The 6,000-nt window shown below is 35.0% G+C and overlaps 1 long non-coding RNA gene across 1 annotated transcript; it reads right to left on the reverse strand.

Annotated features, from left to right (window-relative positions):
- Positions 1-172: 172 nt before the first annotated feature.
- LOC127528914 (uncharacterized) lies at positions 173-4,488 on the reverse strand. Its single transcript, XR_007935535.1, has 3 exons — positions 4,352-4,488; positions 4,219-4,242; positions 173-648 (listed from the first exon to the last, which is right to left on the reverse strand). It is a non-coding gene; the product is annotated as an uncharacterized LOC127528914 (long non-coding RNA).
- Positions 4,489-6,000: the final 1,512 nt, after the last annotated feature.

Consider the following 6,000-nt stretch of genomic DNA (forward strand, 5'->3'; position numbering starts at 1 on the left):
TCAAAGGTGTGTTATATGGAAGGAGTGTTTCAGTCTTTAGATTCAAGACCTTGAATTGAAAAAATGTGGATGGCTGTTTGTCCTTTTACTCAAACATAATAAAATGCAAAAAGCATTGATTACATTGGAATGCATGACAGGTAAAAAAAAAAAAGTCAAGAGAACAATAGCATTAGATGCTAATATGTTATTTATTTTTTCACATTTAACCACAGTTTTTTTTTCTTTTCATTCAGCAGAAGCAATTTCACAAAACACAAATGGACCCTATATACACTGAAATTAACATTAAATTATGTGCGGAGATGGAAAACATTTCAACTGTTTTGAACAGTCTGTATCAGTAAGCATCATTTAATCCCACTAAAAGTTAAGACTAAACTTACATTGTGCAACATGCGTGCTCAATTATTAAGGAAGAGCATATTTAAAATATTTTTAAAAGCACATTTATAAATATTTAAATTTTAATTCCATTTTATACTTGAGCAGTGGAAAAGCCGTTGTGTTTGAAGACGCCAAATTCTGTGTAACGATAAGGACTGAAGCCCCTCATGCTCTGCACACACTGCCTCGTGACGCATTAAATGTATCTCCAGTATGTAGAGTAGTAGCATCTTCTGCAGCGGTAGTATCTATAATAGCCATCTACAAGATAATTTGTTAGATCACAGGTTATTAAGCCAGTTTATTCTTAAAATCAGTGTCTGCTTCTTCAACCTGCTCTAGAATCTTATAACGTCGTTCAGTTCGGTTTACTTATTGTATAGTGCTCTCACATGAGCACAGGCTTAGAACTCTTGTACATTTACAGCTATAAAGCATGAAAAGCTAATTGATAAAATATTTGCACACATTATGTAAATAGATACATTACATTAAACAGACAATTTTGATGATTAACATAAAAAATGAGTATCATTATAGCACATTAGAGCAGAGGGAAAAAATTAAACAAAGCAAACAAAACTAGTTAATCAGTTACATATAAAAGCTAAGCTGTAATGAAAAAAAGTGCAGCATAGACACCCCAAGCCATACATCAGATAGCAGCTCTGTGATAACATTAAGAAAACAGTACTTGATAGCTTCAGTTGTATTCTACTGCTCACCTTTAATTTTATTTTGTATAGGGTGGTCCAGATCTAATTATGCAATGTTCATTATACTATAACTTATTAAGTTTATTACATAGAGAGTTCACAGCACCTGCCCTGCACATAGAGATTTCACTTAAAATTCTTTTTGTTGCCAATAGATGGCAGCACGTGCCCTGCATACCAAAATGGCGGGGAGACGGTTGTCAGTAGAACAGTTGCATAGATCTGGACCACCCTCTACATATGAATTAATAATATATAAATCACACATGACTCAGGAAATGGCACAATCAAGTTCGCAAACAGAGATCATCATCTTTTACTAGAGTATAAATTCTGTTCACCAAATTCTTGGGAACTAAAAGCACTTCTAAAACATTCAGCTATTTTACTTAAGTGCACATTTTCTTGCACAAATAATACAAAAATAAATCTTCATGTTAACGCTGGCAATTTTAACTTCCCTTCACTTTAGTTTCTATCTCATTTTATTGGTGATGGTCATGGTGGCAATGTGTCAAGCTGGTCTGACTAGGCCTAGTCTCGCTGAAGCCAGACGTATAATAAATACATCTGGAGACATCCTCAAGGGAATTTTACTTAAAATTAGATGGGAACAATTAGATGGCTCACTGAGTATCACATTTCTAAACAAACTGAACGTCTTGTGAAGGTGATGCTCAAGTCATTAACTTGGTCCAACAGAGAGCAAGCTCCTTAAATGACCCCCATTAAATATACAGTATATGTGTTGCGTGTGCAGAGAGTATGTTGTGTGCATTTAAAATATACATATTCCTCATGTTGCAAGGGGAAAAACTTTCTGTCCACACAGATTATGCATTGGCATTCGAAGTCAACAATGGACGAGTGGTAAATATGAATGATATGTGCTGTGTGTGCTCTCTGTTGTTCAGTTATGACGATAGTATATGAGTCGATGAAAGAATTGGCAGCCATACTCTTGAAAAAATGAACTGCAAAATATGCCTTTGAAGTAAACAGTGTGTCGCAGTCCATCAAAAGGACTGCCGTTAAGAGAGCTGATAACGAAGAACCACAGGAGATGCAGATTTCAGAGCTCAACACACGCGTATTAACAAATCTGCCTAACTACACCAGTAGATGCAGAGATGAGGCTGCACAACATCCACCTTCTGATTGCACGTATAAACCAATAACTAAAGAAATTTAACATTACAGTTTAAGTGGAAATGCAAACACACCATGATAAATTATAGCTGCAGTGTTTTAACACATTGTATATCCATAGCCCACAACGCTTATCTAAAGTCTGTTTGCTGTTATGATGTCATATAATGATGCAATAGTCAAAATGATGGTAAGACATTGTAGCAAATAAAAGCACTTCTCAAGCGTGTGTTGCCTAGCAGCTGTGGTGGTCTATGTGTGTCTGTGTGTCTCCACTGTCTCAGTGCTCACTATTACGTGCAAAGTCATTTTTAAGCTTTAGTTACCTTGTGCTACTAAGCTACTGAATGGATAACAGCAATTTTAGCTTTTTATTTTGTCTCAGCGTCAAGTCTATTGTTTGGTATCTTTTGCTCTCTCTCTCTCATATCCCAGCAGCAGTTTCAAATGCACAGACTGGAGGAATTGGGGACAGGGGTTTTAGGAAGAAGCCCTGTTTGTGTAGCCTTTGCAGCACATGATTTCACCGCTATCTGTTATATACTTTTTTCATTTGTCCCCAGTGTTTATTGCACTCTGGCCCTGCAAGACTAGACTAGGCCCTCCTATCCTATCTATTCTGACTCTTCCTAGGAGACTTCCAGTTGTTCCTATGCCAGCTGAGAGATACAATTCCATTTGTGTGTCTTAGGCGTGTGCTCTGGATCTTCTCCTAATGAGACATGACTGGTACTCCACCCAGAGGAGACGCACAGGGTACATCCTAACTACAGTATACAACTATCATCTGCCTGTCACTGAGAGTAAGCCTAAGAGCGTCACTTGGCTACTTGTATTGTCAACCTCATTGTCTCGGTCACTATCCAGAACTTGTGACCTTAGCTGTAGATGGGAATGTAGACTGACTGGTAAATCAACCACCTTGTCCAAATATTTAGCTCCTGTCCCACTAGCACAGTCAGAGGCAACACACAGAAAACTGCCACTGTGATGTTGTGGTCAGAGTTCCTTTCCTGTTTTATATGCTTATGTTCCTTTTCTTTGTTTTTTTTTTCATTCATTTTTCAGTTTGAATCATTTAGTATGGTTATAGCTGTGAATATTGTTCTGTTCATTTATCATTTAGTTAATGTTTAATGAATTACTGTTTTTGTTATGTTTAAAATATTTAAGCACTGTTTCTTTAAAATGTCTTTATATCCCCCGTGTTTCCCTATGGCAGATCCACCTGTTCATCACCATTGAGGGCTTCTCCCTCCTCTATTAAGACTGATGGGTAAAGCAGTCCCATGTTGTTCATTGAATGTGCTTGGTAAGTTCTCATTTTGATTATTTTACTTTTAATAGATAATTTGTAGACTTCTGCTACTATTTTAATGATTCTGATTTCTGTTGCTTGTTTTGGAACTTGTTTGTTGAGGATTACCTTTTAAGTCTTGTTCTTGATATTTTTTTAAGATTTTCTTAGTTTTGTCATTTTTGTTAATAAATCCTCATTTATAACAGTTCTGGTGGGTCTTGTCTCTTTACAAGCAGGATTTGCATGGTACTCCCCCTTGTGAGGCATATGTTTTGAGATATTTGAGATTGTCTTTGCATTTTGAACTTCAAAAGCCTGTTCTTCATTTTGGGGCCTAGACAGACCTAAAGCCTCCCAGTTTGCTTTGGTCATGCTCCTCTAGAGAGAGACCTACTGTATGTTAGATTTCTGGCCTGTTTTCTGCAAGCCATTTTTGAAGGCCCCACTTGTTTTTGCTGTTTTGTAGTTTCAGAATCACAACAGCTGCCATTGTACAGTACAGATCTGTTGATCAGTCTCACAATCACCCCAAAACACTTGTGAATAATAGCCGAGGAACATGACATCCTTCACCTGGGGCAGCTGTTCACTCTTTACCTACTTTCTAATGGAAGATAATTAATTAGAAAACATTTAAGATGAGACTAGAACTTTAGAGATACTCACAATAGCGGCAGTATCTTCTCCTCACTATTAAGTAAAAAAAAAAAGTACAAAATTAGAAATTAAATGACTGTATTTATTATTATTCAAACCCTATATTTGCAGAAAATTTTATTAACATAAATATATAACTCACCACAAATTTTCCTCCCTGGAAAAATAAACAAAATATAAAATGTAAAAATTCAACTGAACTTATTTTGATAAGGTTGTCTATCTAGTGCACTCCTGTAGCTACAAGTAAAGTGACTAACATATAAAAATGCTGTTCTATTAATCATAAATGTATAAAAATTTGTAAATAATAGATAACATAATTCCAGCCCACATTTCAATGTTAGATCTTACATTACAGATCATTACATTTCAGAATTTAGAGGAAAATTAAAACATTCTGTTCAGTCCCCTCTAAGGTGAAACATTCATTACACTAATTAAATAATCTGTAAATATTGAAGAATCAGTTTTGTAAATTTACAGATATCCAGAAGTAATACTTACTAATCAAACAGCGTCTGTAGTAACCTGAGGGGGAAAATAATTATTAAGAGAATTTAATTTTATTTAATGCATACATTGTCTTTCTTTTAGCCTTTACTGTAATATGTAAAATCAACATAATACACGCATTATATATATATATTCCTGTGATGTCATTAACTGATGCAGAGATTTCAAAGAAAAATGCCCAGTCCTTTGAATCTTTAATTTCTAAATAATGTTTCTGGGATATCATAGGAAATGATTATGAATAGGAGCAGAACCACCAGGATATCCATGTGGCTGCTACTGAGCCTATTTATTCACTAGACAATTGTGGTAATGGAATGGCTATGATAAAATTGGAGATTTTAACATATTGTATTTTAAAGATTTAATCTTTTCTTGATCCACAGGTCAGATGCAACATACATTGAGGCTCCAATGTCCTCCTTATCTCTCCAAACCTGTACTATGGACCTTCAGAGTACTGTGCTCTGGTATTACTTCTTGTTAATCATTATAGCCAGGTTTTAGCCTCTGTGCACATAATAAACAGAACAGGAAAAAGGTAAAGAAATATTACTCACGGTAGTAGCAGCCAGCTATAAACAAAAAGGAGAAATATATTAGAAGCAGCAAGCAGTTGGGGAAATCATATTGTTTCATTATAATGAAAGCTAATTAATCATTAGAAAATAAAACTTTGATTGGGAAAGCTCTGCTGTCTCCGTAATATAGGACTTGTGTGGTGTAACAAATCTTTAAAGTTCCAGTGCTATAAAAATTGTTTTATATGCAGCATTCAGAAAAATAAAGGAAAAAGTCCCATCAATAGCCAAACATTTAGGAGTATTTTGAGTAAGCTGATTTGTGTTTTCTACTAAATAAAATGGAGTATGAATTTTAATGCATTCAACACTCTCATGGCACCAGAGAATGTGACACGTTGCCTGGTCAGATGCAAAAGTAAGAATTTCACATTACTCTGTACACGTAACATTACTACAGTTGCTATATGCTAAAATGGCATTATTATTCATTATCATCCTTCTTCACTTTTTGTCATTTCTTTGTCTAAATTTCAGTATTTTGAACAATATATTCATGCAGGCCCTTCTTCATTTCCTTCTCAATTGTTTTGCAAAGGACATGAAATATTTTGTTTTTTATAAAGATTTTGTTTCACCAAATACCCATCATTTATTTACTGTGTTAAAAGAGGAGTACTTACCATAACTGCATCTCCTGTAAGGACCTGCATTAATGTAAAAATATTGGAAAAAGAGTTATGGTATTTATTGA

Source organism: Erpetoichthys calabaricus, chromosome 1 (assembly GCF_900747795.2).
Source record: "Erpetoichthys calabaricus chromosome 1, fErpCal1.3, whole genome shotgun sequence".
Lineage (NCBI taxonomy): Eukaryota > Metazoa > Chordata > Cladistia > Polypteriformes > Polypteridae > Erpetoichthys > Erpetoichthys calabaricus.